General features: G+C 44.2%; 1 protein-coding gene across 1 annotated transcript in view; it reads left to right on the forward strand.

Moving 5' to 3' along the window:
• The window catches only part of pcdh15b (protocadherin-related 15b), a 1,024,406-nt gene that overhangs the window by 368,070 nt on the left and 642,907 nt on the right, over positions 1–13,429 (forward strand). The window contains 1 exon segment of the mRNA XM_055647246.1: positions 7,492–7,551. The gene's annotated coding sequence lies outside the window, so the exon portion shown is untranslated.

A 13,429-nucleotide genomic window follows, 5' to 3' on the forward strand; every position in this document is an offset into this window, starting at 1 on the left:
CGAACAAGGGTCTCCGGCGCGGCATTCGCTGTAAGACAGCAAATCTACCGCTGCTCCACCGTGACCACCCGCTTATTAAGTGACCGGCAGTTATTAAAGGATTGGACATGCTAGATGCAAGAAACATGTTCCCGATGTTGGGGGAGTCCAGAACCAGGGGCCACAGTTTAAGATTAAGGGGTAGGATATTTAGAACTGAGACGAGGAAAAACTTTATTGAATCCCGAATTCATTATTGATTCCTGGGAACTTGGACGATGAAATGCTGTTCCTCGAGTTCACATTGTCGGGTATCTTGGGAACGGTGCCAAAGGTCAAGGGCGGCAAGGGTCAGAGTGGAAGTAGGTCATGCTATTGAAATTGCCTTGAGGACTCGGATTCTGAAACCCTGTTTGCGGGATTGTTTGAAGTAAGCTACCGTGGGGGTGTTGTAAAGCAATCCTTTGTGAACATAACACTTGTAAAATGTGAAATACACAACTGATTAAGGCAGAGTTTAATTAAAAGGTTGTGTACATTTTGTAGGTAACGCCAAGATGGGAATACCTGGCATGTGTTTGCGACATTCTGTAACCACAACCCCTTAATTAACACGGCCCTGCGTTCAACTATCAATCACAAAGTAAGATGCGGAAACATTAAAGTGTTGAAACCAATTAAAAGAATGCATGTTCAGCAGTGTACAGTAACATGACAGATGTGTTCTGCTTGTAAAGATCACTGCCTGAGGATCTGAGTGGAGAGATGCAGGAGATGGGTTTAAACGTGTTAAGATACTTGACAAGTGTGCAGGACCACCTTTCTCGTGGATGCTGCCAAATGTGAGCCTGCTGAAACATCTTCATGAATCGCTGATGCGATGTTAATTTTCTTTTAAGTGCGACGAGTAAACAAAGATCATTTCAGAAGCAAGAATACCTTCCTTGAAGTTGATTCTGGCATTTGAAACCTTCCTATCTCGCGTCAACGCTAGCATGCTTGACAGTCGAGTCGGAATGCCACGGGCTTCCAGCGTTGTGCGCGGGCCACCTGCTGACGCTATACTGCGGTGTTTTGTTTTTTGCGTGAGAATTTTCAAAAGGGGTGGTCAATTAACGACATCGTAAGCAAGTCCTCTGGTGCAATAGCAGAAAATGCAGGTGGCGAGAAATGGAGATATTCTGTCTTACAGCACCTGAGACACTGATTCAATCCTGACCATGGGTGCTCTCTGTACGGAGTTTGTACGTTCTCCCTGTGACTGCGTGGGTTTTCTCCGGGTGCCCGGGTTTCCTCCCACACTCCATGGACGTACAAGTTTGCAGGATACTTGGCTTTGGTCAAATTGTAAATTGTTCCTGAGAAGCACGGTTATTAGCCAGCAAAATGGCAATAGTAGCAGCCTTCCGATACTGGGCAGGAATTAGAAATTCCTTGGAATGCTGAAGGGCCAGTTCATGCTGTATCTCTAAAGTCTAATCAGTAGGTCGGGAAGCATCAATGATGGGTGAATCCAGAGCAAGGTCTATTCATGGGGACATTTCCATCTTGCCAGAGGAAAGCAAATTATAGGCCAGTTAGTGTGACTTCCATGATTGGCAACATTTTAGAGTCTGTTATTAAGGATGAGGTTTCCAGGTTCTTGGAAGCACACGATGAAATAGGCCGAAGACAGTATTATTTTTTTTAAAGGGAGATATTGCCTGACAAATCAATGGAGTTTTATGAAGCGGTAACAAGCAGGATTGATAAAGGATGAATTGACAGTGGATGGTGTTTACTTTGATTATCAGAAGGCCTTTAACATGCCACATGTGAGGCTGAGAAACAAGATGGGAGCCCATGCTATTAGAGGCAATGTACTAGCATGGATAGCAGGTTAGCTGACTGGCAGCAGGCAAAGAATGGGAATAAAGCTGGGCTTCTGGTGACGAATGGTGTACTTCAGGGGTCGGGGTTGGGTCCGCTACTTTTCATGTTGTATTTTAATGATCTGGACGATGGAATTGATGGCTTTTTGGCCTGGTTTGCAGAAGGTGCAAAGGTAGGTGGAGGGGAAGGAAGCGTTGAAGCAGGAAGTCTGCAGAAGGTCTTGGACAGCTTGGGAGAGTGGGCAAAGAAATGGCCAATGGAATACAGCGTAACAAAGTGTGCAGTCATGCACTTTGGTAGAAGGAATAAAGGCGTGGAATACTTCTAAATGAGGAGAGGATTCAGGTCGGATGTGCAAAGGGACTTGGGAGTGCTCGTACAGGATTTCCAGAAGGTTAAATTGCAGGTTGAGTCAATGGCAAGGAAGGCACATGCAACGTTAACATTCATTTTGAGGGGGTGAGCATATAGAATCAAAGATGTAATGCTGAGGCTTTATAAGGTGCTGGTGAGGCCACATTTGGAAGATTGGGAGCAGTTTGAGACCCCAGATCTGAGGAAGGATGTGTTGGCAGAGGAAGAGATTCATGAGACTGATCCCGCTGATATAACCATATAACAATTACAGCACGGAAACAGGCCATCTCGGCCCTACAAGTCCGTGCCGAACAACTTTTTTTTTCCCTTAGTCCCACCTGCCTGCACTCATACCATAAATATAACCATATAACAATTACAGCACGGAAACAGGCCATCTCGGCGATGATTAAGTTAACATGCAAGGCGTGTCTGAAGGATCTGTGCCTGTACTCATTGGATGAAGAGGGGGGGGGAACCTCATTGAAATCTACGGGATAATGAACGGCCTAGATAGAATAGATGTGAAAAGGATATTTCCACTGGTAGGAGAGTCTAGGATGAGAGGGCACAACCTTGGAATAAAAAGATGTGCCTTTAGAATGGAGATGATGAGGAATTTCTTTAGCCAGTGGGTGGTGAATGTGTGGAATTCACTGCCACAAATGGCAGTGGAGGCCACGCCATTGAGCATTTTTAAAACTGAGATTGTTTGGTTCTTGATTTGTATGGGTGTCAATGGTTACACAGAGGGCAGGAGAATGGGGTTGAGAGGGAAAAATAGATCAGCCATGATTGAATGGTGGAGTAGGCTCCATGGGCCAAATTCTGCTTCACTGTCTTGTGTTCTTATAGCATTATATTACTTTGCTGGATGCAAATTTCTTGCGAAGCACTTGGGAATGTTTTGACGTTATGAAAGCCTTTGTAGATATTAATAAAAGGAACTCGTATTTTTTTGGCATTGTTGAAGTTGTCCCAAAGTTTTTCCACAACCAAAGAATGATTGTACTCAAAGAGAAAATATAACCACCAATTTACATACAACAAGGACTGTTTGAATCTGATTATGAAAGTGGATGTGATCTCAGTTTAATGTTTGACGGCACCAGCATTATGATGCTACCTCGGTGCAATGCTTTCAAGACTTAAGGCTCCAAGTCTCTACAGAGTCTCAACCCACAGCTTTCTACTCTGCTTCAAAGGCAAGACATTGAGCACTGAGTCATGGGTAGATAGATTCAGTCATACAGCGTGGAAGCAGGTTCTTTGGCCCAACACGTCCATGCCAAATAAGATGCCCCTTAAGCAGCTAGTCAAGTTCACGTTCAATAGTCATATGTCCCTGTATAGGACAATGACATTCTTGCTTTGCTTCAGCACACAGAACATAGTAGGCATTTACTACAAAACAGATAAGTGTGTCCATATACCATAATATAAATATATATACACACATGAATAAATAAACTGATAATGTGCAAATAACAGAAGGGTTATTAATAATCAGAGTTTTGTCCGAGCCAGGTTTAATAGCCTGATGGCTGTGGGGAAGTAGCTATTCCTGAACCTGGTTGTTGCAGTCTTCAGGCTCCTGTACCTTCTACCTGAAGGTAGCAGGGAGATGAGTGTGTGGCCAGGATGGTGTGGGTCTTTGATGATACTGCCAGCCTTTTTGAGGCAGCGACTGCGATAAATCCCCTTGATGGAAGGAAGGTCAGAGCCGATGATGGACTGGGCAGTGTTTACTACTTTTTGTAGTCTTTTCCTCTCCAGGGCGCTCAAATTGCCAAACCAAGCCACGATGCAACCGGTCAGCATGCTCTCTACTGTGCACCTGTCGAAGTTGGAGAGAGTCCTCCTTGACAAACCGACTCTCCGTAATCTTCTCAGGAAGTAGAGGCGCTGATGAGTTTTCTTGATAATTGCATTATTGTCTTATTTGGCCTGTTTGCCCCACATCCTTCTAAACTGCAGAGAATTGTGGGTGCAGACCAGACCACCACACAACCGAACCTACCTCCCATTCATTCCATTTATACCTCTCGTTCCCACTGCAAGGCCAGCAGCATAATCAAGGACGAGTCGCACCCCTCTCCCGTCGGGCAAAGGACATAGAAGTGTGAAAATGCACATCTCTGGATTCGGGGACAGTTTCATCCCGGCTGTTATCGGGCAACTGAACCATCCTGAGAGCAGTCCTGCATTACTATATACCTTATTGGAGACCCTCAGACCATCTTTGATCAGACTATACTGTCTTTGTCTTGCACCAAGCATTATTCCCTTTATCGTATATCTATGTGTACACTGTGACTGGCTGGCTTGTAATCGTGTGTTAAAAGCATTACGCATCAAAAGCTCTCACCTGTACTTCGGTACGGGTGACAATAAACTAAACTTTAATAAATGTAAACTTTCTTATCCAAGTACTTGTCCCAAGTGTTTCAAATGCTGTTACGGTACCTGCCTCAATGACCTCCTCTGGCAGCTCGTTTCATGTGCCCACCATCCTCTGAGTGGGGAAAACAGTTGTCCATCAGGTTCCTCCTACTTTAGCCTATATCCTCTGGCTCTTGATTCCCCTTTGCCTATAAAACAAACATTGTTTGTTCTGTGGCTCTTGTTTCCAAATGTTGAATTGATCGGTGGATCATTGAATAGTGCAGGAAACATAATGCCCACAGCTAAGTATTGATGGAAGCAGTTGCACTATTAACATTAAATAAGATGGAAGAGAATATTCCTGGATTTCTGCTTCTTTTCTGTTGGGACTACTTGTTGACCGTTCCAATGCTTTATAGCAACAGTTATCAGATATTATTATCTACCCTGGTACCCCTGAACTGATTTGCTGTTGCAACATGGATCTAGTGCTTAAGAAGCATCAGAAATGAATACAGTAGGTGCTGGGGTAGGCCATTCAGCCTTTCGAGCCAGCACCGCCATTCAATATGATCAATGCTGATCATCCAGAATCAGTACCCCGTTCCTGCTTTCTCCCCACATCCAACTCTCTCTTGAATATGTTCAGTGAATTGGCATCCACTGCCTTCTGAGGCATAGAATTCCGCAGATTCACAACTCTCTGTGTGAAATTTCATTTTCCTCCTCTCAGTCTTAAATGGCCCCCCATTTATTCTTAAACTGTGACCTCTGGTTCTGGACTACCCCCAACATCGGGAACATTTTTGCTGCATCTAGCCTGTCCAATTCCTTAATAATTTGATGTCTCTATAAGATCCCATCTCATCCTTCTAAATTCCAGTGAATATAAGCCCAGCCGATCCATTAGATTCCTGAAGCACTTTCAGTCAGGGGGTAGTGGGCATATGGAATGAGCTGATGCTGCGAGAATGAACCTGGGGGGGTCCCCTAGTCCTCTCCCTTCACCCCATCAGCCGTAGCGCACAGCACATCACCTTCTGACACTTTCGCTACCTCCAATGGGATCCCACCATCAGTCGCATCTTTCCATCTCCACCGCTTTCCGCAGAGACCATTCCCTCCGCAATTCCCTTGTTAACCCAACCCCCTTCCCACCCAAACCCCTCCTCGGGTACTTTCCCCTGCAACCGTAGAAGTTGCAACACCTGTCCCTATGCCTCCTCTCTAGACTCTGCCCAGGGACCCCGACAGTGAGGCCAGATGAAGTGGTGGTGATTACACTCGGTGGTCTCAAAGAGATTACTACAGTTTCATGGTTAGGAAAGGTTGAGAGACAGTTTTGGGCCAAATATAGGCAAATGGGAGTTGTGCAAGGAGACACCTTGGTTAACCTGGATGAGTTGGGCCGAAGGGCCAGTTTCTGCGCTGTTTCACTATATGCTGCTATGTCTTTATGGTTCAGGAATGAAATGGATGGTTTGGTTTAGTTTAGAGAGGTGGTGGCGCAGCGGCAGAGTTGCTCACTTACAGCACTTAGTGCCAGAGACCCTGGTTCGATCCCGACTACGGGTGCTTGTCTGTACGTGTGCTTGACTGCGGGTGCTTGTCTCCCCGTGACCTGCGTGGGTTTTCTCCGATTTTCGGTTTCCTCGCACACTCCAAAGACGTGCAGGTTTGTAGGTTAATTGGCTTGGTATAAATGTAATGTTTGAACCTAGTATGTGTAGGATAGTGGTAATGTGCGGGGATCGCAGGTCGGCGCGGACTCGATGGGCCGAAGGACCCGTTACCGAGCTGTATCTCTAAACTAAATTAGAGGTGCAACATGGAAACTACCCCCCCTTGGCCCACTGATTCCAGTTGATCATCGGTCACCCGTTCACACTACCTCTGTTATTGCACTTTTCCACTCTCTGCATGCTGGGGGCAATTGACAGAGGCCAATCTACCTACAAACCCGCACGTCTTTGGCATGTGTGAGGAAACCGGAGCACCCGGAGAAAGCCCACGCGGTCACAGGGTGAACGTGCAAACTCCACACAGACGGTACCCGAGGTCAGGAGCATTCACGGCTCTCTGGTGCTGTGAGACAGCAGCTCTACCAATTGTACTTCTGTGCTGCCCAAATAGCTTGCGAATACCTTAAATGAAATGAGCGCCTATTCTGAAGTGAGCATTCTTCTCTAATTTATTCCTAAAGTCCATACAATTTAAGTCATTTGGCTTGTGCCTTGCACAATGGCGGAGTTGCTATCCCCATTATTCTCCACTGATGTGCTTTGTGCCTCCTACAAAGTACACTGTTCTCAGCTGCACTGAGGACGCATCTCAAGCATGCAGTCTTTTCCTTTATCATGCCGTGTACTAGATTGCATTTATCTACCCAATTTATCATGAGCATCAATGTGATCAAACTCATGAACATACATGCAAAGCAATTTGGTCTGGAATCATCCTTGTGCTGAATCTGGACCTGCTCTCTGAACAGGTCTCTCTGCCCTTTGAAATGAGGGTCACCCCAATCATATGAATATGATCTAATACAAGTGCAACAAAAGTACTGCAAGGTTTCGGATTATTGTGCCAACTCCCAGAAAAATATTGATGCTCGGAACTGGATTAAAATCACATGTGATGATATATAGTTTCGTGTCCGTGGATTTAATGTTACAACAGTTTTCCTGATGGACTCTCACAAACATTGTTCAAGCTAAGTTTCTCGTGCTTACTATGAAGCTGTTTCTGTACGGGGATCATAGTGTGTCCAATGATGGAAAGTAAACTCATTGCAATTTAATAGAATGTCTGCAAAAATGAATGCTGGAAACGGATTACATTGAATCCTAATCTAATAGAAATAAATTGAAAATCCCTCTTTTGTTACTTATTTTGCAGCTTTGAATGATGCAGTCATGTGAATGCTTTATGAAAATACCGAAATGAAATGCATTCGAGGTAAGTTATCCTGTATATTCATATACAATATATTTTCAACAAAACAATTTTGTCAGATAACAAATTATCAGGTTTTGCACAATGAGCATTGTGTGGCAATAAAACCTCTTCAACATTGAATACAAAACGGATCTTTAATTTAGGTACTTCTGCTTTGCAAATGGATTGATGCATTCAATAGATTCATAATTGCCATGTCTTTTTTTCTCTTCATGTTTCTTAGTGCTTAAGGTTAGAGAAGAAAGACATTTTGTTGGTTTGCCAGGTGTTTTTAATTCTTGTTATCTAGTTTTTATAGATGTAATGTTGAGAATTAATTGAGTGATAGAGTTTGTACATGAGAGTGAATGGCCTATTGGCCCATTGTGTCTGTGCTGCTGGAAAGAAAAATCTTATCATTTCCCTATTCTCTATCTATAACCTTTTTGGGTTGTAGTACATCGATTGCTCGTACAGATACTTTTAAAATGTAATGAGGGTCTTTTCTTTTGTCACTCATTCAAAGATTGAGTTCAAGATCCCTCTTCATTCTCTGACTGACGAGTGGTTTGCTCAAAAACCATCTCTCCGTTACTTTAAATCTACATGTACTTCCTGGTCACCTTTCCCAGGTGTCTGATACATTTTCACACCTTCGCTGCCATGAACAAGACGTCTAGGCTTGTTTATTTTCAGAAGAGCAAAATTGGATTTTGGCAACATTTCCAACTCAGCAATTCGAACTATTGTCAGAAGAAACTGAGCGCTGGATAAAACCACAGTGGTGGATTAGGCAGCCATTACACTTGCTGTGCAGAGCTCTGTGGTCAGCTCAGGTACTTTATAGGTGTACGTCATTCTCATCTAGGCTTCCGATGTGTCATTTCTCGCAGTCTCAACTAACAACATTCCAAATTGGACACAAAAAGCTGGAGTATCTCAGCGGGTCAGACAGCATCTCGTGAGAAAAGGGATGGGTGACGTTTCTGGTGGAGACCCTTCTTCAGATTGAGTCGAGGGAAAGGGAAACTAGAGATATAGAACAAATGAATGAAAGAGGTGAAAAAAGTAATGATGATGAAGGAAACGGGCCATTGTTAGTTGCGTGCGGGTGACAAGTAGTCCAGAAAATGAAGCTCAACTGGGCACTTTTGAAGTTGTTTCGACTTAGTTTCTGGGAGGGACGGAGATAGGGGATGCAAGGGCGACTTGAAGGTGGAGAGATCGATATTCCTACCACTGGGTTGTATATCCTATTGTGATCATCACTGCTAACTATCGTCCACATACTATTGCTATATTGTACGTGTTGAATCCATTCCAAGCAATTAAATGCTGGGAAAAGTGTTACTTTTTGCATTTGTTCATCACTTTGTGTGTTTTTTTTAACAAAACGTAAAAAACAATTAGGAAGTATAACACAGTAATCTACATAATTATAACCGCTGGCAACTGGTACCGAATAAATACACTTGCGTGTTGAATTTATTGTACCTCTTTTCCATAAGATGATTGGGTTTTTTTGGGCTTTTTTTTGTTGGATTAATCGCCAAAACTGACTGCAAAGACTAAGATTGTAAAGGATTTTATTTCTTCCAACGGATCAATGGTTTAATAAATTGTTTGTGGAGGAGAATATATGAGGTCTTTACAGCAACATGGGGATTGAGTTCATCCGTACAAATGATGGGTCGCGGCAGGGACCCGTGTGACAACGTTGAAACATGGTGGCAAAGTGAGGTGAGCAAGTGGAACTCTTGCAAGACGTGTAGACTACTGCATTGTATATCTCGAGGCCATTGAATTGAAGTACACTGATCACTGCAGATTTTAAAATTATTTTCATCAAGGCTAAAGATTTTGTCAAGGAAATCAATTGTATGACAAACAATATGATGACTAAATTTGTCTCAATCAAATAAAACTGAAATCCCTTTTGCATTGCTGCCACATATGAAGTCGGTGAGCCTTAAGTACATGGGTTTCTTTGTTAAAGCTGACTTTAGTTTCATGTCACAAATGTGCACTGTCTTAAGACCATAAGTGCTGGGAGTAGAATTAGGCCATTCAGCCCATCGAGTCTATTCTGCCATTCCATCATGGCTGATCTATCTCTGTCATTTAATGTCGGAGATAGATCAACATTTAATCGTTGAGGCTTGAACTCTCCTTTTACTCTGAACGGGCAAGAATCGGTTATTTTTTCACTGGTTACAGCAATCGTGAAGTGATGAATTTTTAACTTGCTGAATACTTTTGTCGGGCCCAAAAATGTTACATCGGCTCTCACTTCTTCAGCGGTCATGACTCTTGTGTTGCAGGCCATGTAATCACCCAGGTATTCTCTTCACAATCCCTCCACCCAGTTCTCTTCCAGTGGGATCATCCCTCCTTAAAAACAAACAAACCTATCGATATGTGGAGGAAGGAACTGCAGATGCAGGTTTAAACAGAAGATGGACACAAAATGCTAGAGTAACTCAGCGGGACAGGCAGCATCTCTGGAGAGAATCTGCCCTAATATCAGTTTTATGTCAGTTTTTGTCTGTACACATAATTTGAAGTATTTCATCTGCATCCAATTATTAGAGTTGCCTACTTTAATTCGCTTTATTCTTAGAAATCATCTAAATGTGTCGGTTTGCATTTGCAACTGGAGGTGACCGATTGACAGATTCCTGATTAGTACGGATGTTGGGGGTTATGGGAGAATGGGGTTAAGAGGGAGAGATAGATCAGCCATGATTGAATGGCAGAGTAAACTTTTTGGGCCGCATGGCCTAATTTTGCTCCCAGAACATATCAAATGCCACCTGTCCTTTTTCTCCAGAGATGCTACCTGACCCGCTGAGTTACTCCAGCACTTTGTGTCTATCTCTGGAGGACGAGGATGGGCAGTATTTTGGATCAGGACATTTCTTCGGACTTGGTCTGCCACAGATGCTGCCTGACTTGCTGAGTTACTCCAGCTCTGTGTCCTGCCCAAGATTCCAGCCCCTGCAGTTCCCTGTGCCAAATCATTGTCAAATCCATCTGGTTCTGCTGGAGCCCTTGCTTGGTCCACAGAGGACCGAGGATGGGAATGAATAAGATTAGACAAAGGCAATGCTGTACCACAATGAAGCTGATTGTGATGGGTAAGATTCTGTTGCTGTACTAAGAAACTGCAGATGCTGGCTCGTACCGAAGATAGATACAAAGTGCTGAGGGAACAGGCAGGAACTGGATAGAAAAGATGGGTGACATTTCGTATCAGGACCCTACTTCAGCCCAATCCAAAATATCACCCATTCCTTTTCTGCTGCAGTTCGTACCACACTTTAGTTTAGTTTGGAAATAGGCGCTTCGGCCCACCGAATCTGCACCAACCAGCGATCCTGGCATATTAACACCGTCCACCACACACTAGGGGCAATTTACTCTCGTACCAAGCCAATTAACCTACAAACCTATACGTCTTTGGAGTGTGGGAGGAAACAGATCTCGGAGAAAACCCAAGTGGTCATGGGAGAACGTACAAACTCCGTGCAGACAGCACCCGTGGTTGGGATCGAACCTGGATCCCTGGCGCTGCAAGTGCTGTAAGGCAGCAACTCTCCGGCTGTGCCATGCTTCTTCAAGGATAATCTGATAATCTATCACATTTAACATGGAACGAGTGCATTGCAACTCGATGAGATGTCCGCAATGTGATCTTGCCTGAGGGTGATGTTTGTCCTATTAATACTCTCGTCAGTGCCAAAAGATTGGTGAGGAGGAGGTCGAATGCGTTTTTAATTTGCATGGGTTGTAATACTTATTGTGCAAGTGGTTGATCAAATCAGATCTGAGCCGTAACCAACTTGTTGTGGGATTACTCGCTGTTTAAGAAACAATGGGAAGGCGCAGCGGTAAAGTTTCTGACTTACAGCGCCTGGTTCGATCCCGACTGCGGGTACTGTCTGTTCGGAGTTTGTCTGTTCTCCCCGTGACCTGCGGGGGTTTTCTACGGGGGCTCGGGTTTCCTCCCACATTCCAAAGATGTGGGGGATTTTACGTTAATTGGTTTCTGTAAAATTGCCCCTAGTGTGTAGGGTAGAACGAGTTGATAGGTGGACTCTGTAGGCCTGATTCTGCACAGTATCTTAAAACTAAACTTGTTCATAAGTGATAGGAGCAGATTTGGGCCATTCGGCCCGTCAAGTCTACTCGGCCATTCAATACACTAGCATTTTGCGTGTATCGTCGGTTATCAAGCATCTGCAGCTCCTTCCTACATGTCTTGGTGAGCTGACAGTGATAGTGTTTTAACCGAGGGAATCGGAGTTGCCTCCAGGGAGCATCATGGAGGGATGCACATTGCGTATACCACCTAATATATGTTATACACAGTTACAATACGATTGAACTTTATTTTTCCCAGGAGGGAAATTTATCTGCCAACAGTCATAGAACACAAGATGCATGAAATTAAAATGATGAGTGGAAAGGATTGGAGACGTGTAAAGATTGGGGAGGGGGAGGAGAGTCGGTCTACCCCTCGAAAGACGGGGGAGGAGTTGTACAGTTTGATAGTCACAAGGAAGAATGATCCTCTGTGTCGTCCTATCCTGCATCTTGGTAGAACCAGTCTGTTGCTGAAGCTGCTCCTCAGGTTGGCCGGTGTGTCATGGAGGGGGTGAGCTGTATTGTCCAGGATGCTCCACAGATTGAGGATCATCCTCCCCTCCAAGACTATCTCCAATGAATCCAACCGGATCTAACATTTGACCTGCTGTGTTGCACCTTGACATCATGGCTTAATAAACATGCTTCCTTATGAATAAATTATACAGATTTCTTGCTTTGGTTAGTTGGTTCCACGTCCATGCAAATATATTCCATCTCAATTAAAGTTATTTCTGGCTGATTGGCTTGTATGCAAATTTATTATTTCTGGTTTCAAAATTTGCAATTTAATCCTCTGTAAATTCCTTCAAAGAGCAAAGCCAAACCAGGCAAGTCCTTCGTAGTATTTCAATGTTTTTTGTGTTTTTTTTTGTTTCTTGCAAACTTTCATAGATGGTTCCCGGGGGTGGGGGGGGGGGGGGGGGGTTCTGTGGGGGTTCTGAGCTTGAGCGAATAATACTTTGTGATCACATGTGACTCGTCGCAGTGAAATTGCGAGGACGGTGGAGGAGGAGGATGAGAAGAAAAGAGAAGCAGAATGAATCGGTGGAGGAGGGAGAGACTGGCAGGCAGATAATAGCAATGAAGGTGGGAGGACCTTTATAGTCTATCCTGGATCTCACAGGGAGCCAATGAAGGGACTATGATACCGGGGTTGGGATCTAGCTTTCGGACCTTCGCAAGGCTGGCTGCAGCGGTGGAAAATAAGGACTTTTGCTCGTTAACCAGCTAGAGAAATGGAACCAAGTTGTATTAAAGTTGTACTCCAATTAAATAGATAGATAGATAGATAGATGAGTAGATAGATAGATAGATAGATAGATAGATAGATAGTTAGATAGATAGATCCAGTCCGAAAAAAAAACAAATCGGTCCCCTTCACCATTAAGACCTGGCTCGGCTGGCGGTGAGGAGCAAACATCCAAGTCGGAACCTTCCTGCACCGTCTGAACCTCGGTATCAGCGCACGCTGCCCTTGGGACGGCTGCTATTGAGAGGAGACGGTTCTTCACAGAGTGTGGATGTGCAAAGAGAGTCTGGAAAGGTTTGCCAGGGTCCCTGTCACGATTTATTCCGAACAGCTCCGTCACAGAGGACTCTGTGATTTACGGACTGTTGCCAGGGACGCATTCAGAGACTGACATCGAGTGTGGAAAAAGTGTTTCCTCATCTCCGTTTTAAATGTGTACGCAGCGACAAAGAAAAACATCTCTTTTAATGTATTGTTTAAAAATCTGCAACAGTGTGGCGG

This window comes from Leucoraja erinacea, chromosome 15 (assembly GCF_028641065.1).
Source record: "Leucoraja erinacea ecotype New England chromosome 15, Leri_hhj_1, whole genome shotgun sequence".
In the NCBI taxonomy this organism is placed as follows: domain Eukaryota; kingdom Metazoa; phylum Chordata; class Chondrichthyes; order Rajiformes; family Rajidae; genus Leucoraja; species Leucoraja erinaceus.